General features: G+C 38.6%; 1 long non-coding RNA gene across 3 annotated transcripts in view; it reads right to left on the bottom strand.

Moving 5' to 3' along the window:
• LOC147913485 (uncharacterized) overlaps positions 1–23,694 on the bottom strand; it is a 55,371-nt gene extending 31,677 nt beyond the window's left edge. For all 3 annotated transcript variants that reach the window (XR_015548759.1, XR_015548758.1, XR_015548757.1), the window contains exons 1-4: positions 23,521–23,694; positions 16,327–16,432; positions 14,460–14,534; positions 3,003–3,098 (exon numbers count right to left, since the gene is read on the bottom strand). This is a non-coding gene — a long non-coding RNA (uncharacterized LOC147913485). The remainder of the gene's footprint in view (positions 1–3,002; positions 3,099–14,459; positions 14,535–16,326; positions 16,433–23,520) is intronic.
• Between the last annotated feature and the right edge of the window lie 596 nt (positions 23,695–24,290).

Raw genomic sequence — 24,290 nt, 5'->3', positions numbered from 1 at the left:
AAATTTATTACTTAGAATTTACCTTTTGAATGTAAAAAATTTAAAAATCTGATCAAGCATTTTATGAAGTATTATTAAGTAAATATTCTAAAACAACATTAGTATATTTCCAAATATCTAATTGCATCTTTGATGGTATGTGACCATCAAACCATCTTACTACACATTTCTCAACATCTTGGAGATGCTGGCAGTAAGCAACACATCCTGCTCTCTGCACATGAGCATATATCATGTTGAAATGGTTCATAATTCTAGGAAACTAGTGTCATTGAAATCTTTACTTAAGCCTATTTCTTTCACTTTTGTCTATCAGATTTTAGGATTTAGACTTGCTCATTATTACTACTTTTCAAAGTTGGGTTAAAGTACTTCTATTGCCCAAAAGGAAATTCAGATATCACATAGAAACATCAAAAAGCAGAATATTAAAGTTAAAAATTGAAATTACATATAAGTATAATATCTTTGAAAACTTGCTCCATGAGTTTAAGTGTTAAACTGCTCACATTCAATATTTAATTTTTCCTCATTTTACTAAGCTCTGTATTTGTCAATAGTAAGCATGAATTTTGGTTGAAATACTGATTAATATTGAATCTCATTTTGGGAAGCATAAAATACAAAAACATTTTGCTTCATATTAGCTAATGGTCTACTATCTTATCACATACATTAAAATTTTATAATTTTATATATTGGCATGATGGAGATACTGGTAAATTATAAAGTTTTTTCATTAATAAATAATTCCTATTTCCCAATTTTATTTCTTTATATAACTTGGCCAAATCCCAGCATGAATATAAATGTGCAAAACAAAAGCAGAAGATATTATGAAAAGGAATAGCATTATAAGATGATGTCAAAGAAAAAAAAACCAAGAGAAAAAAATAAGGAAGAATCCAGTTATCATGAGATAATTTACTATAATTCTCCTAGCATTCTTCCATGAATTTAGAAGATCCAAATTAACAAACTAGATGAAAAATAAAAATGCCCTATAAAAATAAGCCAAAAGATAAAACAATGGACACAAACATATAAAAATATTCAAGAGTTAAGAAAAAATCTTATCTTCTTATGTCAGCTGAGTTAGCAACTAAAATACTTATTTCTGTATCAGGTTGTGGAGAAATGAACACAACCATACAAATTCACAGGGACAATTGGTAAAATTCTTTTAAAAAGAACCTTGGCAGTAAGCAACACATCCCCAAAATGTTCATATCATTTGACTAGTAATCCTATTCCTGGATATTTATCATGCAGAAATAATTTAAATGAAATAATATGCACATGAGACAATTCATTGAACTGTTTATAACAGTGAAAAACTGGAAGAAAACTATCTCTGTTGTTCTACATGTACCAGGAAGTGGAAGCATATTTTGTCTGTTTCCCGGAATTTCAGGCCAAAGCTGAAGACAGAAGGCAACAAGAACCCAATATGTAAGTTTATAAATCTACTGAAAAGGTTCTAGTTATTGAGGTTAGTCAAATTCCTGCAGAGCTCATGGAGAGGATTCCAAAGTTACCCTGTGCTATAGACTGAATGTTCGTGTCCCCCACAAATTCATTATGTCGAAAGCTAATCCCCAACGTGATGATATTTGGAGGGGGGTCTTGGGGAGGCGATTAGATCATGAAGGTGGAGCCCTCATGAATGGGATTAGTGCACTTATAAAAGACGCCCCAGAAAGATCCCTCCTCCCTTCCACCCTGTGAGGACACAGCTAGCAGACGGCTGTCTATGAACCAGGAAGTGGCTCTCACCAGACAAGTAAGCTGCCAACACTTTGATCTCAGACTTCCCAGCCTCCAGAACTGTGTGAAATAAATTTCCACTATTCACAAGCCACCCAGTCTATGGCATTTTTGTTATTGCAGTCTGAACTGACTAAGATACCTCATTATACCCTCCTCTCACACCTGGGTCTAGATTGAAGCAAGTGAGGTTCCTAGTGTGCAAAATTTAAGGAGGTCTTTGCACAGTCCTGAGAGTAAATGCCTCCTTAATTATTGTGCTCTAGGCTTCTTTCCTACTGGATATTGGTTTAACCTCTAGACTTGATGTATGTCTGTGGATACATAAACAAGGGAAACCATCATTAGACAGAGGCAGAGACAGGAGGGCGGGGAACGGGAGGCTGAAAGAGGGGTAGCAGTGGAGGAGCCTACAAGCCCACTATTTGGCATGACAGGGTTGCAGATCTCCTGTGGATCAAGTGGAAGCCTCAGATGACATTTAGGTCTGAGCCACTGTCTTCCACCATGACCCCTGCTCCCCAGATCCTTTTGCTTCTGGAATTGCCTCACTCCCTGAGCAGCCTTCATGGTGGGGTACTGGCAAGACAGCTCAAATACAGATATCTTCTAGATCTTCCCTTGACACATGGGAAATATGCAGCCTTGCTATGCTCAGCAGTGGGTTTGACTCTTTACTGTCACCCTTCCATCAGCCCCATCGCCCTGTACATGGATTATTTTTAAAGTTTCTATCACAAACTCTCAGGTCGCTCTTATGTATGTATGTATTAGTACAGCTCTTTATAGATTCTCTGATTCATTCAGATGGCTGCTTTACATCTTAGCCGAGGTCTCTCTGTTGAGAGCTCTTCAAACATGAAGCAAATAAACATATGCAAAATTCCCAGAATTACAGCACATTTGTATAATTCTTTACAGCAACCAAAAATAAATCACAAGAACTCTTTTTCCTTCCTGATAATGGTGTTTCTTTGGGATCCTACAAAAGTAGAATGCCATTTCTGAAGGTTATCAGACAGTTTCCACAGAGTCTGTACTTGTCAATTCCATCTCTGACAAGGAATATCTTTCCACTAACTCTTGTGTATCTGACAGAGCTGTGCTTTATATAGCACGGCTTCATCAGCAACATGAGCAATAGTACTGAGGCGGCATCTGCAAAATCAACGAATGATGAAAAACTTGACATATGTTTAAAACACCTCAGTAATCTTACCCTTTGTCTTCTTTACCTTTGTAGATGTAAACCTCCTTTCTTCACTTGGAGTAAAGGCATCTGAAAGATTGCTGGAAGCAAAGGTCAAGTCATCTTCCAGCTGTGGTCTCATCTGCAAAATTTAACAGTTTGCAGGATGCCGAAAGCATCGCTTAGTTCATATACAGAACAATAATGACAGGCCAGAGCTCTCAGCAATTCAATGAGTGTAGCATTCCCAACTGGTAGTTTCAAGGACTTGTAAATCATATTTTGCTAGCTAAAATGCATACCACTCTGTGTAGGAATTTTGCAATGGGGATGGTAAGAACCATTGCCTGACTTTTCTTATTGCATATCAGTTATTTTATCACTTCTAATCCTGTTTATAAACATTAAGAAAATCATTATCACTATCATAAATGCCTCTTTACTGACGATTTGTGTATAATGGTAAATTATGTACTACATAGAAATGCACGTCTCATCTTTTGGGAACTTAAAATCTAAGAGAACAATAATGATGTAGACTAAGATGATTCAAAAAGCTATGTTGAATGAAGTTAATACCTCCCCCTTGATAGCATTCAATTGTGGGGCTACCAATTCAGCAAAGCTGATACTTTTTCTACACATTGGCAATGCAAGAATTAGTAAGGATAAGAAATCCGGTAGCATTTAATTTCATTTGTGTGTGTGTTTGAGCCTGCATGCAGGTGTGTGTCTATTTGGAAGTTTAGAAAAACTATGGACTCATAACATTCAAATTCAAAATATACATAATATATTTATAAAATATTGATGTAATTCATTTCCTTATTTTGATACCAACAAGAATTGTGAGATTTTAAAGAGGCCAAGAATTATTATACCTCTTCTGCAGCTCAATGAACAAAGACATAAAGATGTTTAGAGACTAGACCAAGATGACACTACTAATAAGAGGCCCAGAGAGTATTAGTTCATTTAACTTTCATTTGCTTATTAAATATGCTTTTGTTGATATTTTTAAACCTTATTTTAGTCAGTAGTCACTGGGTAAACAATGATTAAAGACATGTTCCTTGCCCTTCAGAAGCTCATGGTACAGTAAGGGTGGGGGATATATTTTTATACATAAACTACATATAAATGTAATAAGTTCAACTATAAATATATACAAATAAGAGTTGCGAGAGGCCAGTAAATTGAATAACAACTTCTAGAGAGACTCTAGGAGGATTTTGTTGAGGATGTGATTGCTAAGTGGTTTTCAGCTGAGAGATCCAGAATGGTGAGTTAATCTGGTTTAGAGATGAAGTTGAAAATATAGATGGAGGCCAGACTGTGAAGCATCTTTACACCAGGTTAAAGGTGCTTGATCTTTTGTGTGTGTGTGTGTGTGTGTGTGTGTGTGAGGAAGATTAGCCCTGAGCTAACATCCATTGCTAATCCTCCTCTTTTTGCTGAGGAAGATTGGCCCTGGGCTAACATCTGTGCCCATCTTCCTCTACCTTATATGGGATACTGCCACAGCATGGCTTGACAAGCAATGCATCGGTCCGCATCTGGGATCCAAACCTGCAAACCCCAGGCTGCTGCAGCAAGCATGTGAACTTAATAGCTACACCACCAGGCTGGCCCTAAAGGTGCTTGATTTTATCACGCTTCTGACCTTTGCTTTCACCAAACTCCATTGACCCCCAAGTCCCACCAAAACAGAATCAAACAAATTAATGAATTATGTAAAATATAAAAAGAATAGTTAAAAAGAAAAATCAGGAGAGTTTTGCTGTACTAACTAAAGAGAGTTTTAAGAAGTAGTTTCTGAAGACAAAAGTGTTAAAGATAACTATAACCACAAAAATTTGCTTACAGATACACAATATAAAAAGAAGCAAATTCTGACATCAATAACATAAAGTAGAGGGAGAGAAAGTGTACAGTTTTTGTATGTGATTGAAGTTAGGTTATTATCAGCTTACAACAGACTGTTATAATTACAAGAAGTTTTATGCAAGCCTCATAGTAACCACAAAGAAAAAACCTACAGTAGACACAAAAATGATAAAGAGAAAAGAATCAAAGTATATCACTACAAAAAAACTCCATCAAAACCCAAAGGAAGACAGCAAGAGAGGAACAAAAGAATTACAAAACAGGCAGAAAACAATTAACAAAATGGCAATAGTAAGTCCTTCTCTATCAATAATAAAAGTAAATTGATTAAACTCCTCAATCTAAAGACACAGAGTGGCTGAATGGATAAAAAAAAATTTGAACTATATGCTATCTATAAGAGACTCACTTTATATTTAAAGATACACAGAGGGTGAAAGTGAAAAGATGGAAAAAGATAATCCATGAAAATGATAACCAAAGGAGAGCAGGGTGGCTATACTTAAATCTGACAAAAAAGATTTTAAGTTGAAAACTGTCTCTAGAGGCAAAAGAGACATTACATTATGATAAAAGGGCCAGTTCACCTGGAAGCTATAACAATTATAAATATATATGCATCCAACGTTGGAGCACGTAATATATAAAGCAAATATGGACAGATTTGAAGGGAGAAATAGTCAATGATACAATAATAGTTTGTTGTTGTTAGTGCAGTCAAGTCAATTCCAACTCCTAGCAACCCTGTGTACAGCAGAGCAAGAGTCTGTCCGATCTTTTTGCACCATCTTCTTGCCTTTTGGCACCATATCAGACAATGCTCTGCTGCTATTTATAGGATTTTCACGGCCAATTTTTTTGGAAGTGGGTGGCCAGGTCCTTCTTTCTAGTCTGTCTTAGTCTGGAAGCTCTGCTAAAACCTCTCGACCGTGGGTGACCCTGTTGGTATCTGAAATCCCAGTGGCATTGCTTTCAGCATCACAGCAACACGCAGCCACCACAGAATGACAACTGACAGGTGGGTGGTGTAGTCCCCTGACTGGGAAACAAACCTGGGCCATGGCAGTGAGAGCGCCAAATCTTAACCACTGGACCACTACGGTTGGCTATAATAATAGTAGGAGACTTCAATACACCACTTTTCATAATGGATAGATCATCTAGACAGAAAATCAATAAAGAAACAGCAGACTTGAACAACATTATAGAACAAATGGACCTAATAGACATATATAGAACGTTCCACTCAACAGCAGCAGAATACACATTCTCCTCAAGCACTCATGAACATTCTCCAGGATAGATCATGTACAGGTCACAAAACAAGTCTCACCAAATTTAAGAATATAGAAATCAATCAAACTATCTTTTGCAACCAGAATGGTATAAAACTAGAATAACAAAAGGAAAATGAGAAAACTCACAAATACATGGAAATTAAACAACACACTCTTGAACAATCATTGGGTCAAAGAAGAAATCAAAAGGAAAATTAGAAAATATCTGAGAGGAATATAAAAACACAACATACCAAAACCAATAGAATAAAGCAAAAGCAGTAGTAAGAGGGAATTTTATAGTGATAAATGCCTCCATTAAAAAATAAGAAAGATCTCAAATAAACAACCTAACTTTATACCTTAAGGAACTAAAAAAAAGAACAAACTAAGCCCAAAGTTAGCAGAAGAAGGAAATAATAAAGATTAGAGCAGAAATAAATGAAATAGAGAATAGAAACTCAATAGAAAAAAAATCAATGAAATTAGGAGTTGGTTTTTTTGAAAAGATCAACAAGATTAACAAAACTTTAGCTAGACTAACCAAGAAAAGAGAGAGAAGACCCAAATGAATAAAATCAGAAATGAAAAAAAATACATTATAACTGATGCCACAGGAAAAATAAGATCATAAGAAACTACTATGTATAATTATACACCAACAAATTGGAAAGCTAGAAGAAATGGATAAATTCCTAGCAGCATACAACTGACCGAGACTGAATCAAGAAGAAAAAGAAAGCAAGAACAGACCAATAACAAATAAGGAGATTGAAGTGGAAATAAAAAAATCTATTAAAAAAAAAAAGCCCAGGACCAGATTGCTTCACAGGTGAATTCTACCAAACATTTAAAGAATTAATACCAATCCCTCTTAAACTCTTCCAAAAATAGAAGAAGAGGAAACACTTGCAAACATTTTATGAGGCTAGCAACCCTGATAGCAAAGCCCGACGAAGAGGCCATAAGAAAAGAAAAATATAGGCCAATATTCCAGACGAATATGAATGTAAAAGTCTTCAATAAAATATTAGCAACCCCAATTCAACAGCACATTAAAAGGATTATACACCATGACCAAGTGGGTTTTATCCCTGGGATGCAAGAATGGCTCAACATAGGCAAGTCCACTAGTGTCATACACTACACTAACAGAATGAAGGGTAAAAGTCACAGTCATCTCAACAGATGCAGAAAGAGCATTTCACAAAATAGACACACTTTCCTGATAAAAATTCTCAACAAATTAGGTATAGAAGGAACTTACCTCAACACAATAAAGGCCATATATGAAAAGCCCACAGCTAACATCATACTCAATGGGGAAAAATTGAAAGCTTTTCCTCAAAGATCTGGCCCATTCTTGCCATTTCTATTCAACACAGTACTGGGAGTCCTAGCCAGACCAATCAGGCAAGAAAGGCATCTAAATCAGAAAGGAGGAAGTAAAATTATCAGTTTGCAGATGACATGATCTTATATGTAGAAAACCCTAAAGACTCCAAAAAAAAGAAAAAAACTGTTAGAACTGGAAAATGAATTCAGTAAAGTTGCAGAATACAAAATTAACATACAAAAATCAGGTGTCCTTCTATACACCAACAATGTACTATCTGGAAAGGAAATCAAGAAAACAATCCCACTGACAATAGTATCAAAAAGAATAAAATACTTAGGAATAAATTTAACCACCAAGGTGAAAGACCTATACTCTGGAAAACTATAAAACACTGATAAAGAAAATTAAAGCAGATACAAATAACTGGAAAGACATCTTGTGTTCATGGACTGGAAGACTTAATATTGTTAAAATGTCCATACTACCCAAATCAATCTAGAGTCAATGCAATTCCTATCAAAATCCCAATGGCATTTTTTACAGAAATAGAAAAAACAATCCTAAAATTCCTATGGAACCACACAAGACCCTAAATAGCCAAAGCAATTTTGAGCAAAAAGAACAAAACTGGAGGCATTACACTTCCTGATTTCAAAATATATTGCAAAGCTACTGTAATTAAAACAGCATGGTACTGGCATAAAAACAAACACACAGACCAATGGGACAGAATAGAGACCCCAGAAATAAATCCCACATATATACTGTCAACTGATCTTTGACAAGGGTGCCAAGAATACACAACGGGGAAAGGATAGTCTCTTCAATAAACGGTGATGGGAAAACTGGATATCTACAAGCAAAGAATGAAACCGAACCCTTATCTTACCCCATACACAAAAATTAACTAAAAATGGATTATAGATTAAACATAATCTTATAAACATAAGACCTGAAACTGCAAAACTCCTAGAAGTAAACATAGCAGAAAAGCTTCTTGTCTTTGGGCTTGGCAATGTGATCTTGGATATGACACCAAAATCACAGGTAACAAAAGAAAAAATAGACAAATGGGACTACATCAAACTAAAAAGCTTCTGCACAGCAAAGGAAACACTCAACAGAATAAAAAGACAACCTATGGAATGGGAGAAAATATTTGCAAGCCATATATTTGAAAAAAGGTTAATATCCAAAATATAGGGAACTCCTACAGCTGAATCTCAAAAAAACCCCAAATAACTTGATTTAAAAATGGAATTGAATAGAAGGGTGATGTCAGCATCATAGCAGAGCAAGCTCTCCCCTTAGACTTTCCCCCCCAAGATACAATGAAAAGGACATTCACATACCAACAGAGGACATTCACACAACACAATAGATTTCTGAGAGACCCACACAGCCATACATCTGAAGGTGGAAGTGCTGGACCTCCCAGGGGAAGTAGAAGGAGATAAGGGGATCTCCTCTCCCTTCCCAACATCAGTGACCCTGGGCTCTGGACCGTGGGTGGTTCTGAGAGGAGAGGGGGCAGGGGTGGCCCTTTCACTCTCCAAGTTCCTTCACAGCCCATGGGAAAGCCCCACAGGGAGGTGACTAACCTATTGCAAGGGTGTCCTCATCAAGCTAGCACTCCAGGAGAGCAGATAGTGAGGGCAGAATGAGAACTCCCCTGGGATCATGCAGGTGAAAGAAAGCGCCCCTCCCCTGCCCAGTGCTCCAGCTCAGCAGGTTGGCCAGAGCACCCACACATGTGAGAGAAAAGCAGCAGCTGAGTGAGGGGTGAGCGAGGGAGCCATGGATCGTGGCAGACCCCCACTCTGGCAGCTGGTGGAAGCTGTGACCAGATCTCTATCACAATGTGGAGGCACAAATCCATGCTGTCAATCCGTATGAAAAAATATATTAAATCTCCAGACCAGAAGGAAAATGAAAAGCACCCAGAAATCAATCCTGAAGGCACAGAAATTTATAATCTAAATGACAGAGAATTCAAAATAACGATCATAAAAACACTCAATGAGTTACAAGAAAATACAGATAGTTCAATGAAATCAGGAACTTCTTCACAAAAGAGATTGAAATTATAAAGAAAAACCAATCAGAAATGTTGGAGATGAAAAACACAATAGATGAGATAAAGAAAAATCCGGACTCCCTGAATAACAGAGCTGATATTATGGAACAGCAAATCAGTGGCCTGGAGGACAGAAATATAGAAATGCTTCAGATGGAGGAGGAGAGAGAACTAAGACTAAAAAGAAATGAAGAAATTCTCTGAGAAATATCCGACTCAATTAGGAAATGCAACATAAGGATTATAGGTATTCCAGATGGAGAATAGAAGGAGAATGGAGCAGAGAGCTTGTTCAAAGAAATAATAGCTGAGAACTTCCCAAACCTGGGGAAGGAGCTGGAAATACAAGTGAAAGAAGCTAATAGAACTCCTAACTCTATCAATATAAAGAGGCATAAAGTAGTAAAGCTGGCAAAAGTCAATGACAAAGGAAAAATAGTAAGGGCAGCAAGGCAGAAGAAAATAACTTACAAAGGAACTCCTATCAGGCTTTCAGTGGATTTCTCAGCAGAAACCTAACAGGCTAGGAGAGAGTGGAATGATATATTCAAAATTCTGAAAGACAAAAACTTTCAGGCAAGAATACTCTATCCAGCAAAAATATCCTTCAGATATGATGGAGAAATAAAAACTTTCCCAGATAAACAAATGCTAAGGGAGTTCATCGCCACAAGAACCACCCCCCCACAAGAAACGCTCAAGAAAGTCCTCACACTTGAAAAAAAAGGGGAGGTTACAAAGCTTTGAGCAAGGAGATAAGTAGGCAGACAAAACTGGGAAATTGCAGCTCTCTTTCAGAACAGGTTAGCAAACCCTTAATTATAACATTAAAAGAAAGAGAAGGAAAACACCAAAAATAAATATAATCTCCTCAATTTTAACCACAAACTAACAGCACTAGATGAAATAAGTTGTGACAAAAATAACTTAGAAGGGGAAGAGGTAAGGGATGGAATTGGCTTAGTTAATAAGCAAATAGTGGATTTAAACAAAAACTAAGTGAGAATCTAAGAAGTATGAAGTGAGAAGCCTTTCTGAACTAGGAGAAGAAATAAGTTAATGAATTATCTGAAATCAGAATCGTATACTAGTACCTAGTCTCTGGCTGATTGGTAAAAAAGATTATTTGGGGGAAAACAAGAGTAAGTTTTAATATTCTAAATTTATAAGAATGGATAGATGATCTATCTCAGATTGATAAAGAATTCAATGTATACACTTCTGGCCAAGTGCTTCTTAAAAATTAATAACTCCTGTGCAAAGTTTCTATCTATCCGTTTTCACAGGATATGTAAACTGGGTCAAAAGCCACAATTCGAGGAATTTCTTTGTAAGATTGCATACAGTTCATCACCCACTTGAGTTCATATTGAAATAATTTATAAACCAATAAAGAAGGAAACAACTGAGCTATTGTTAGAAACTGGTAAGATCTGACATCTTACTGGCCAAAATTTCAGGAGTTTCTCCTTAAAATAGTGTAAATCAGTTTGATGAAAGGCATAGAGGATGGGAATATAACAATTTTCGATCTTACCTTCTTAATAAAGCTGAATATCTGGCAGTAAGTAAAGGCAATGCTGGCCACCTCAATCTGCCACACTCTAACTGAGTGAGCAAAGGAATGGCAGTAAAGAGTCTGGGCAGGAATGGACGCTATTGTTCCCAGGGCGGCTGTCTGCTTGGGGCCCTGGGAGGCATGCTAACATCCAGAAGTGTGTGGTCTGGCTAAGTATGCAACTGGGCACTGCTGAAGTTTATTGTGGCAAGGACAGTAACATCAAAGGTGTGAATGATGACATTTTGATGAAAGAAGTTTCTTTTGGGACCCTTCATTCCCTCCATTTCATCAGACTACAGGATCTTGGAAGTGATAAGGAATTCAAACAACGGTCTATACCAATTTCTAACAGAATCCATATCAACTCCATTTGCCTATAATTCCAAATTGAATAAACATGCATTTTTCTCCAAAAGAATAAATTACCAATCAATGCCAAAATAGAAGAGAAGTGACAAAATAGAAAGGAAAGAACAAGAAAACACTGAAAATTTTTCAGTCCAGGTAAAATGGAACCTGATATTTATAGTAGTTAATTTAAACAATAAGGTGAGCTCATCTATTAAAATGGAAAAATATCCAGATTGAGTATCCAGATCAGGTAAGAACAAAACCTAGTAATGTTTTGCTTCTAAGAAAAATCCAAATATAAAATGACTCAGGCCAACAAACTTTAGGCAAACCTAAAAAAGTAAGGATAATACATCTAATATCAGGCAAGATGAATTCAATGAAGAAAAATAAATTTCATGTAGGAAAACCCCCCAGATAAGTATATATCTTTAAGTGGCCCAGAATCAAGCACCACAATATACAAATAACCATAAGTTGGATATCCAATGGGAAACAGACAAACACAATTTTAGAGGGAGACTTTAATGGATCTCTATAAATCAATAATACATCAGTCACATAAAATAACATAATATGGAAGTGACGAATATAATGTTGAATTTTAGTGTTATACACAGCACATGAGTCACTGTTTTTCAAGTGTGCAGTTGAATTTTACACAAATTAAACATATGCAAACCGAACAGAAAACCTTATTTAAGCATCTCAAATAGAAATCATGCTGGTCACATTTTCTGGTCTCAATATAATATTAAAAATAAACATCAACTGAAGATATTTAAACACAAAAACTCAAAACCTTGTCATTTATAACAGCTTCTTCAAAATAATTTTTGAATTACAGAGGAACATTAGAATTCAATGGTACATTATTTGGTTTGTACTATTAAGAATGCTATATAGTAATTCTAATGGAATACCGTCATAAATACAATTACATACTATTGTTTTGCTTAAAATATGAAACAAGTAAGATTTTTAGATTCAGAATATACTATTGTTTATTTTAGATAGCCAAGAGAATGAACTAAAAATCTATTCATATTAACAAGACCTTAGCAAATTAAATAGATTAAAGATAAATGAATAAAAATAAGTGACTTTTCTATGAACTAGCCATAGCCACAAGGAGATGTAATAAGAAATAATTATCATCCATATTAATATTCCATAACATGAAATACCTTGGAAAAATCCAAATAAGAAATGTGTGGAACGCATAAGAAGTCAATTATAAAACTTTACGGGCCAGCCTGGTGGCACAGCGGTTAAGTGTGCATGTTCTGCTTTGGCGGCCTGGGGTTCGCAGGTTAGGATCCCAGCCATGCACCAACTCATCGTTTGTCAAGCCATGCTGTAGCAGCGTCCCATATAAAGTAGAGGAAGATGGGCACAAATGTTAGCCCAGGGCCAATCTTCCTCAGCAAAAAAGAGGAGGATTGGCATCGAATGTTAGCTCAGGGCTAGTCTTTCTCACAAAAAAAAAAAAAAAACTTTATTGACAAACATGCAACAAGTCCTAAATAAACTGAAAGGTATATTCCTCCATGGGAAATCCAGTTAGCCCTTTCACATTAATTTTTACTCAAAATGCTGTAATAAAAATCTTAACTTTTTTTGATATCTCATGAAATTACCCATGCTCATTGAGGGGTAACAAATGGAAAAGAATAAGCAAAATTTTGGACAAGAGTTATAAAAAACCCTTGCCCTACAGTTGCTAAAATATTATAAAATTGTCAATCACTAAAAGTAGTGCAGGTCTGCTGCAACAGTTAAGAGAGGGGGAGCAATTAAACAGAACTGATCACTGTCAACAGAAGCACCTAGTAGATGATAAATTTAATATTTCATACCAGTGGGGATGGAATGACTTTTCAAGACATGGTACTAGGACAATAGGCTAAGTCTTTAGAAAAAAGATCAAGATGGTAACTTGTCACACATGACGTATAAAAATGAATTACAGCTTGATCAAAGAATTAAATATAAAATAAGACCATTAAAATTGAAAAATATGAACAAATATCCAGCTGATCTTGGGATGGAAAGTTGTAAACTTACTTCTGGTTTCATGAAACCGAAACCAAGCCAAAGTAAAAAAATTGATATGCTGAATCACACAAAATTTAAACTTATGTGCCATGAATAATTACCAGGGAACAAGTTCAAAGACATTAACAAAGGGAAATATTTGCAATACATGACAGACACACCTTTGAAAAACCATAAATATGTCTATAGTAATAGGAGCAAAAAGTAATGACAATTCAAAAAGGAGAAATTCAAATAATCATAAAAACATTAAAAATTATATTCAGCCTTATAGGTAATCAAATGAAAAATATACCAGTATCAACAAGAATTGAGATGTATAATTTTGGCTATCAGTTCAGCAAAAATTTCTTAAAAACTAAGATATAATACTCAATTCTTGTGATAATATTGTGATAGAATCATGGAGATTTTTATTTTATTCTTTAAATAGTTTTATATATTCATGTTTTCAAAATGAAGAAAATGTTATTAGAATAAAATCACATTTTTGTATATTGGAAGCATCTGTAAAGTGAGTAATAAGAAATAAAATACTTTTTAGTTTTAAGTGTACATTTTGCAATTCATTTCTATTTAAACCTAACAATGAAAATGGTAAAATGCATCTTAAAAACTGTAGAAGAGGCTGCAGTTTTTTCTCAAATACTTTAGGGTCAAAGGACAACATATCCTATAGTTGGAAGATGACTGGACCGAGTTGAATGTGGATTTGTGCCCCTCAGTTATTCCATTTATGAGCCCCCAGCTATAGGAAACCGTGTAATCTCCAGGAATCACTTCCCTCTTCTGTAAAGTAGGGAAAAATATTCCTGTCTGGATGTGAAGATAAAATGTAATAATACGTTGGAATGCAACTGTAAAAACTATCAAACAGTTCATTTTCAAGCCATTATGATTGTGCTCATGGAATTACGTATAGTTCTAATTTTTTAAATTATTTTTCTACTTACCCAATTAGTTTGTTTCCAGGGCAGAAGCATTCCTTCTACTTTTCATTTAGTGAGGTCCAATACCACTTCAGTATGCTATAGATAATCATAAAGTTATTCATTCAGACAGCACTTACTTCCCTACTGTTTCACTATGAATTCTACATATTCATATCTTACATCAAATAACATGTTTTTCTGAGAAAACAAATGTTCCAACAAGTGATACTGGTTTTAATGTAACCTTCTTCAGCCACTGTAGAATTATGGTCTATTTACTATTTTACAATAGCGTGGTGTATTTATGTACTTTTTTAAAAAGTGTGACAATTTTGACAGATTTTCTCCACTTGGGTCCTGTGGCAGCAATGACGTTTCATGAAAGGTTCACCTGTTTTCAGTGAGAGGGTATTCTGGGAGGAGAAGCATAGAAAGGAAACTTGCATGGATTTGAGCTACATCTTGGTAAACTTCTTTAAGACAAAAGTGAAGTTTGTCAGGATTTTAACCCATTCATTTGAAAGCCCTTTTCAAGATTATGACTAGGAAGGATAGAATATTAGTTCCTCTCTTCTGATATGTTCTTGGACTAATGATGGCTGATTTAACCTAGTCAGAGAAGAGGGGAAAGAAAGATCCACACAGGAATTTGAGAGAAAATGCTTCTTTGAGCATTTGAAATACAGCTCCTGTTCTCAAAACAGAAAGGCTCCAAATCATGCAATCTAGACTTTAGTTATGAAAGTTAAAAACAGAGAGCTCCGTTGCTTTTATTTCAACTAGAATTACAAAGATTGAAGGGTCCTTGCTTTGTCAAGCACAGCTGCCAAGATCCCAAAGAAGAGCTAGAAGATGCCTTGAATTATTAGTGCTGTGCTGCAGTGGCCACACTGGATAATATGCAGACAAAATGTTGAAATGACCACTTTCCAAATCTGAAACTCATTATTTCAAATGTTACTTAACAAGAATGTATGAAAATATGTGACTAACCTATTCATTATTACTTGTACCACATAATTAAGCCACTCTTACTTGTAAGCATGAGCCAAATTAGTCTTTTCCTGAAATTATTGTAGCTATTAATGCAGTAGGTAGGAATCTTGTTTGCTATGGTAATTAGAAAACAAAATCATACTTTATCTACTTTTCAAAATATCATAACTGCCTCAGAAAGCAAAATATTATAAGACTAAATCATAATTATAAAATTAGGGCTTTTGATGGCTGGGTATCTGCAGATAACCCTGACTGTTTTAATGTATGTACTGGTTTCTACTTAATATAAAACATGTATCTTAAAGAAGATTTTATTCCATTAATTCTTACTATGAGTGTGTTAATACACTGATATATACTAATTACAAGGTGGGGAAATAACACAGAAAGAGAAGAAAATTCAAGTTGAACTGGAGCCAAAGATCTCTGTAGCTTGGATAAGGTTGAAAGTTAAACATTTGCACAAGATGAATGAGTATCAATAACTCTTGATTTACTTGAGATATTTTTGTTCAATATTAGTTGACATTGTTTTGAAATAGATGAAAGATTGATATAAGGAAAATGTAACCACACATTGTCCATTTCAAAAAAGAATAGAAATGACTACAGCAATGTCAATTTATTATTGTATAAAAAATGAAGGTAGTTGAACACAAAAGTGGGTTATTGAGTGAAGTTATATAATTTTCTTCTCTTGAGGTTTTATTATATGAGAAAAATAGCCATTTGTCTTGGAGATTGTAGGTATAGAAGAATCTGTTAGGAAGCTTCTCTGAGGTTTTTTTTGGCCTTTTAATTTTATGAAAGAGTGAAATGCCATAGACAGAGCCACCGCTGAACAACGAAAGAGAAGTTTTTGAAATGATGTGTAGAAAATCACTCTCACCCAAACACTTGTGAAATGCCCGGTGCCACGGCCTGTTCAGAGGCAGCATGAGGGCAGAGAAGATTCCCTTTGATGCTCTTTGTGCCAAGCACTGTGTTCATTCAGTCTGTGGAAACAGAGACGAGAAAGACTCAATTCCTGCCTCCAAGGACTCACTGGTCTAATTGGTGAGAAGACATATGTAGATAAAATATAAACAGCCTGGTGAGTGCAGCATGGAAGCTTGCAAACAGTTTGTAACTGGTGTATGGGGCGGGGATGAGGGGTGGTTCTGGTTAAGGAAGGGATCTGGAAAGGAAAACAAAACAAAAAAAATCTGCATTTTGTCAAATGACTGAGAATTTCCCTGGTGGAAGAAAGGACACTCAAAGCCAAGTGAAGACCAGAGAGGAAAACCACATGTGTCAGAGAAGTGTGAGTACTCCCCATGGCTGAAGCAGACCTGGCAGAGGGGCAAGGTGGAGTGGCAGCGAGTGAGTTTGAGCAGAAGTCCAGATGAAGGAGGGCTGGAAGAGTGAGCCGCACGGCTTGGCTTGCTCCCAGAAGTAAATGGGGAGCCACCAAAAGACATCAAGCATGGGACAGAACAGATCTCTAAAATTAATTTGGTGACAGTATGGGAAAAATGACCTATGGGAAAAACGGCTAGATCCAGGGAGATGGGATTGAAGGTATTTAAGAGTCCTGGTGAGACATATTGAGTTAAAGTAAGTTAACGGATGATCAGGAAAGTAGATTCAAGAGACCCATTGGGGGTAGACTAACTGAATTTGGCTGGGTATGGAGAAAAATTTAAAAAGGGAATTTGGGAGTTTCTCTGATGGGATATGGAATATAAGAGGCTTAAGCATTTAAGGGAGAAAGAAAACGAGTTTAATTACCAACCTGTTGACTGGGACTGGGGCTTATTTATCTGTCCATATGGCGACCTCCAGGGTCTGTAGCTTAGTGGGGAAGTTTGGGCTGGATATGCAGAACAGAAGGAATTTTCCCAAATCAGTCCCACTGGTGCTACTTGACATGACTTGACTTGTACTAGGTCATGGCATTAAATAACACTGGAGCACATAGTGAGGAATTTATTCCCTCTTTGATTTTTTTCCCTTTGGATTAACCACTTGAGAGAGCTTCAGTTCGGTGAAAATTGGTTTTAAACGTTTGCTATCTCCCTTATAAGCCAAGGGAAAGTCAGCCTCAGGCTCAAGGCTCTTAGCTGGAAAGAAATATCTGATTGAAATTTCATAACATCACTATTTTTTTGGCTATCTTCCTTTTTTTATCATTGTCTTTTATTTGTGGCAGTAAGACTGATTTTCCATTAACAACAGTGTTAAGAATTTTATTTTTATTTATTTATATTTTTAAATGTGATTCAACTTGAGAAATTACATAAAGAAGAAATAATGTGGTGTGAAGATATGGAAAAAATCATGAAGGTAGTATGTGTTGAGACTTGGATACAGCAAAAGCAGACCATTAATGGGTATTGTTAGAACTGAGATTCATCTTCACATTTGGAATACCCAGGATCCATCATCTCACTTGGAGGTAACTGAAACCACAGTAGCTAATGAAATTACTTTATAAGAACGTTTAGGAAGGATTCTTAATTCCCATGGATGGGCTTCAGGGAGTCTGTTAATTGAAAAAATTATCGTAAATATTTGTACCAATGTGCTTTTTTTTTCCCTGAGGAGAGATAACATAAGTGTTTGTTTTTGTTTTTAGACTCGTAAAGGGATCTTTGATCGTAAAAGAATAAGAAAAATGGAAGTGAATGGAGAAGAGAGCTAAAGATGGACAACGGAAGAGGAACACCAAATGAATGGAGAAGTAAAATTCAAAGACACAGGTCGTGGACTAAGAGAGCGCTGTCACTGCCAGTCTTCAAGAGGGAGAAAGGAACCTTGAGTCTAAGGGAAGAGAGAAAAGGCAAGAGTGGTTATGCTTATGCCTTCAAATGCTCCTATGTAATTCAGCGAGCTAAGCTTTCAATGATCAGTAGCTTCTGATTTAATAACATGGGGACCGTTGGCAGAGCAGTTTCATGGGATGGTGAGGGTAGAAGCCAGACTGTGGTGGGAGAGGAGTTAATGGGAAGGGAGAAGATGGTGAGGAAAGATAAAAATTAGTTTTTTTCTAGAAGCTGGCTGAGAAAAAGAGTGAATAGGAGACTAGATATAGGGGTGTTCGGGATCATGAGAGGCTTTTCTGTTGGCTTGTTTTAGATATGGGGGTGGTATGATCTTAATACACTTAAATGATGGAGTCATTAGATAAAGAAGACAACGTTTTGCAAGTGATGAAAAGAATAGTTTCTGAAGCAAAGTTCAGATTGGAATGGGATGGTTGTGGGATCCAGAGCAGCGAGGGAGGTCAGCTTGACTGTAAGACTGGAGGGAAGGAGAGCAGCTGAGCACATAAATATGCAGGAGTTAGAAGTGGTGAGGGAGCTTCATTCCAGGGGGTCTCTGAGTTCCCCATAAAGAAGAATCATCTCGAGAGTCAGGGGGCTGGGGCAGAGAGTGAGTTTTGAAAAGAGTGGCAAGCTGTGCTCCAGCTGCTGAGGAGAACTACAGAGGATGCCAACCAATAGTGAGAAAAGATGTGACGGGAAGTTGAGGGTCTAAATGACATTAGAACTAAGACTTTACAGCTGCCTCAATTGGAATACTTCCTACAAATGTCCCAGGCAGCACTTAACTCTGGGAATGTAGGAAGCTGACCAGAGGACCATCCAGATGTGGGGGTCTGTAGGAGCAAGCACTGCCTCTGTTCCCAGTCACGCTCGTTTCCTCCCTCACTAGTACTCGGAACTCCATCCCCTACCACTTACTAAAGAATTGTGCTCCCCTAGATGTCTTTTTTTTTAATCAACTTTTCCTTCTGTCTGCTTCATTCTCATTGATCTAATTCCAACATTAATAGCTCTGATTTTAAAAACAAATCTCCATGGCCTGCTCCAGCTACTTTTAATCCTTGTCTTGAACACTTCTTGGAAGAGTTTTTTATATAGAGCATTACTTCCTCACCTCCCATTCTTTCTTTCCTCTCATTATTTTAAATTACAATTTTTTTCAGATTTATGTATAAAATTTTATTTAGTATTTTGAATAGCTAATCTATGTGCACATAACTCAAAGGAATTAAGTATATACAAGACTTAATCTCCCTCCCTTTATTGTACCCTACCACTCAGTTTCCTTCCCTGCAGGCAACCACTATTATCCATTTTTTTGGTATATACTTGCATATGTAGGCTCATTTTTCTTTGTTCTTTAATAAATGATAACATACCATGCACATTGCATTGCAACTTTTTATGCTTAATATACTTTGAAGATCTTTTCATATTAGTACATAGAAAGCTGCCTTAATAATTTTAACAGCTGGATAGTATTTCACTGAATGGATATAATAGTTTATTTGGCTTTTTTCTGTTTAAAGGTATTTATTATTTTCAATTGTTTACTTGTATAAAAAGCTGCAGGGAGTAACTCAGAACATGCACTATTTTACCTAAGTGCAAATATATCTGTAAAACAAATTTCTAGGATTGGAATCACTAGGTTGCCAGTCTTTGTTCAATCCTTATCGGTCAATCTTTTATCACTACCATTTCAACTGAAATAGCCCTTCCCAAGGTCAAATAAAATTCCAAGGTAATTCTTTGTCCTTATATATAAGAGTTATATAATTTAACTCTTCCACAGCATTGGACATTGCTGATCATCACTTCCTCCTTCTTAACATACTTTCTTCTTTTGGCTTCCATGACATTACACCTTCCGGATTTCCCCCGATTTCACTGACTGCTCCTTCTCAGTTTCCTTTTCTGGCTCTTACCCTTCTTGAGGTCCATATGTTGGACTGTCATAGTGCTTTTTTTTCAGTCTGATCCTTTAAATACATTCTCCCCTTAAATCATTTCATAAAGTCCCACTGTTCAGATACCATTTAGACACTGATGACTCACACATTATCTCCAACTCTGACTTTTCCCGAGTTCTGTCCCAACTACCCTTGTGATGCCTGCACCTGAATATCAGAGGCTGCTCAAAACTTAACTGCTTCTCCTTAGTCTTCCATATCAGTTGGTGACAACTGCATCCTTCCAGTTGCTCTGGTCAGAAATCTAGGCATGAGCCTTGATTCCTTTCCTTCTGTCAGCAACCACTTCTGATCCATCAGCAAGTCCTGTCACCTTCAACTCCAAGTACACCCAGAACCTGGCCCCTTCTCCCCATCTCCGCTGTTGTCACTCTGGTGAAAGACGAGCTGCCTAATAGCTTCTTTGTTTCCTTCTTGTCTTTCAACATATCACGGCGACAATAGCAAGAGGATCCTGGTAAAACAGTTTCCCACCAGAAACACTTTAATGGCTTCCCATTGTATGTAGAAGAAGGTAGAAACTCCACACCAGGAGTTAAAAGGCCACTTACTACTTCTGAGAGAAGGAAATATGACCAAGGAATTGGAGAAATTGTCAGATCAATACAGCTCCCCCTTTAATACTATGTGCACTCACTGATATAATTTTTGCTTATTTATGTTATTCCTGGGCTCTTCAGAGCCCATCTCTCTTTGTACCTTTGTACCTTTTCAAGTGGAAGCAATAATTTCTGTTACAGATGCCAATTCCCAGTTTCCCTACTGCACTTCAAGGGTTCTTCACTATTAGAGCAGAAATTAGTATTTCTTGCCCATCTAATTTAAGGCTGAGGGGATAGAAAAGCAGAGTTTCCCACTGTGGGTGCGGGAGCTGTGGTTCTATATCGGATCCCTACAGATGCTTGCCTGGGGGGGCTCAGGACTCCATCACCTAAGGATTATTAGTGCTTTCAGTTAATAGTAATCAGGAAGCAACACACCACATCTTGTTTACTCTGTCCCAAACAGCATCCTTCCCACGTCGTAAATCAACATTGAAAAAAAGAGAATCCTGCCATGGCCTTTCAAATATTACCATATCCATGTTGTTTTACATTAGCCATGTATTACTAATATACTAGAAAGTGCCCTTCAAAAATCTTTGAAATGATTTCAATTTTAGTTAATCAAATTCAAAAGGGACTACATTTACTAGATAAGAAAATTCAAACTGTCACTCTTCTCCTTCTCCATTAAGAATTAAGTTATAATTCTACAAGTCTTTGAAAAGAGATATGTACTGAATTTTAAATTAAAAAATTGAAGAAAGGTGTGTTGTATTTTTATTAGCAGCTTCATCGTAGTCTATAAGAACATTATGCCTACGAACTTTATAAAACTTAAGTAATACATTTATTTATTTAAAACAATGAAAAAGCTGCCTTTACAAATGTGCTATTGCTCAATTCCAGTCATTTATAAAATTTGCCTAATGAGTTAAAGTTGCAAAAGTTGCATTATTCTTTAAATCTTCATTCCAAGAGAGATCTTTCCGTACTGTTGAAAGGGAACAATCTGTTGATATATGTTAAGGATATAACTTAAGCTCTGAAGCTCTGTAATGAGCCTCAGTGGCTGAGGCTTGACAAATGATTCATACTGACCAAAGGGGGTGTGGGAAAATATACCAAAATTTCTTGGACAAAATAAGCAAAATAAGTTATTTTTCATATCTGGGAACTCCTAAGCTAATATCAGGCAAGTATAACATTCGCTCTAGAAACATGTGAGTTTAAGGAACAATCCACCCAAAGCATAGAACACCACTTCTGATTAGAAGTAGTGAATAACTACTTTCATTATTATGACTCACAGGTTCGAATAGGGTGGAGGGGAGCGAGAGCTCCACTTTCCTTGGAGGAGACACACAAGTGACGATTGAACTTGCTTAGCGGTTCAGCGAGGGAGAAAGGGAAGGAGGAGGTACAGCGCTCGCAGGCCCATAGGGACGGCAGTCTTCCTCAGCTCGCTCTGGCTGTCGACACTCCCCTCCATCAGTGAAAGCCCTGAGACCAGTCGGCCTCCCCCCACAGACAGACAGACACATGGGGCAACTGAATCTAATTGCAGATTTGTACGGAAACGGAACCAAAGTGAACCCATTTCGAATTTGTTTTATTTTCCTGGCTTTTGGTATAGCACACCCACTAAAATTTCATCAAACTGTGATAATTACATACATATTCCAGAAAAATTGAGGGGAGGGGCGGGTGACCCTCCCTGCTTATGTCATCCTAAATGTTCACTCAACAAATCAGCTTAACTATATTACAACCGTCAAGGTGCCCGGGAAGTACTTCACATGCAGAAAACGAAGTCTTCTCAAGGCTCCTTCCAAAGTGCGTCGTGGCAGCGCACCTTCTGTTCCCACCCAGTGCCCTATCAGGGGCCGCCTCCTTCATGCAAATAGGAATAACCAAACCCAAACGCAGCATAGGAGGCACGGCAAATGCTAATCTCCGTACGTATTCTCTCCCCTCACCGCCTCCATTTGATTCCTTCACTTCCTGGGGACAGAGATGCGGCTCTCCCAGCCCCTTTGGGGACAGGAACCCCGGGGACGAACCCTCCCGGATCCCCTTTCTCCTTTGCTCCACCGCCCCCCTGAAGGGGAAGGCGCGTCCCTCGGTGGGGCAGACCCGCGGGGCCCGGGCCGGCGCGCGCGCGGGGAAGCTCCCTCCCGCCCTTGCACTCCGTGGTTCGGGCCGCGGGAAGTCAAGTGAGAAACCGCAACCTTCTGGCCGATCGACGCCTCCGCCCGCCCCTCTTTTGTCTTAATTTCCCCAGAATCCTCCCCAGATCCCACCGAGGGATGGGTTGGAAGACTCTCCTGTCCTTCCGCTGCTGGATTCCGGCCGGGCTCGTCTCTCTCCAGCCCGGCGGCCCCTCAAGGCAGGAGCTCGCGGAGCCTGCGCCCTAAGTGGGCGTCGCGGGCTGGGACCGCCACCCCTCGCCCCTGGGCCCGGGCGGGCCCCTCCCTCCCAGCCCGGACCTCCCAGCCCGGACCACCGCTCCGCCCAGGACCACGCCTGCTCCCCGCAACTTCGCGCCGGGGGGCACAGGCTGCGGGCGAAGCGGGAAAGGGCGATTCTTGAATTCCAGCGCTGCTCGTTCGCCCCAGAGACGCGTGGGGAAGGAATGAGGCCGCAGCCCGCAGGGCGTCCCGGCGCCCCGCCGCGGCGGGCGCTGCCCCGGGCCCCCCGCGCCTTCCCCGCCCCGGCCGGGGGCGCCGCCCTGCCGGCCGGGCGCGGGCCGCACACTCACCGCGGGCGCTGTCCGGCGCGGGAAGGGCGGCGCCCCGGGCCGGGGGCGCGGGCAGGGGGCCGGCGGAGAGCGGCGCGCCCGGCTGCTCTGGGGCCGCGGAGCTGGCTGCGCGCTGCGGCGCTGGGGTGCGCGCCGGCGGGTCCCGAGCGCCGGCGGACAGACGCCCGGGCTCTCACCCCTAATACTCCTCCCTCCTTGCCTTCATCGCTTCCTTCCTCCCACACCCCTTTCTGGGCTGGCTTCTCTCACTTTCCCCTCCCGCCCTCTCCTCAGCCGTCCCCTCCCTCCCCTCCCTCCCCTCCCACTGATGCGCGGAGAAGGGCGGGGGAGGGAAAAGTGCCCTCTCTCTAACTTGAGTGATACCTTGGAGATTATCTGTTCATGGAATCTGGAAATGACGTGGACAACCTTTCGGAAAGCATCTAAAGTAAAACGACTTTAGTCTCCTTTTCCGTTTTATCTTTGCATCTCCTTCTGAGTGACTCTTGTTATCTGGTTAGGTGGCCAGGGATAAGGTGAGGTCAGATCAGGAAAGTGAAGAAAGTGAAGGTGAGGTCAGATCAGTTAGAGGCAGCAGTAAGTGGGATTGAGAACCAGCCACTAAGTGGGCCCGGAGATCTGTTTACCCACAATTGCACAAAGCAGCAGTGTCCTGAGAAAGAATTGAGGTTGGGGGTGAGAGGAGAGGAGAGGTAGGCAGTGTTGTGGGTCCAGAGTTTATTCAAGTCGTTATTCTAAGGCGTCCATAGTGGTTTACTCTCCAGATGACT

The sequence above is a fragment of the Ceratotherium simum genome, chromosome 27, assembly GCF_057802395.1.
Source record: "Ceratotherium simum simum isolate JZ-2026a chromosome 27, ASM5780239v1, whole genome shotgun sequence".
Lineage (NCBI taxonomy): Eukaryota > Metazoa > Chordata > Mammalia > Perissodactyla > Rhinocerotidae > Ceratotherium > Ceratotherium simum.
The sequence above is the reverse complement of the archived record's forward strand: the minus strand, read 5'-3'. Positions and strand labels throughout refer to the sequence as shown.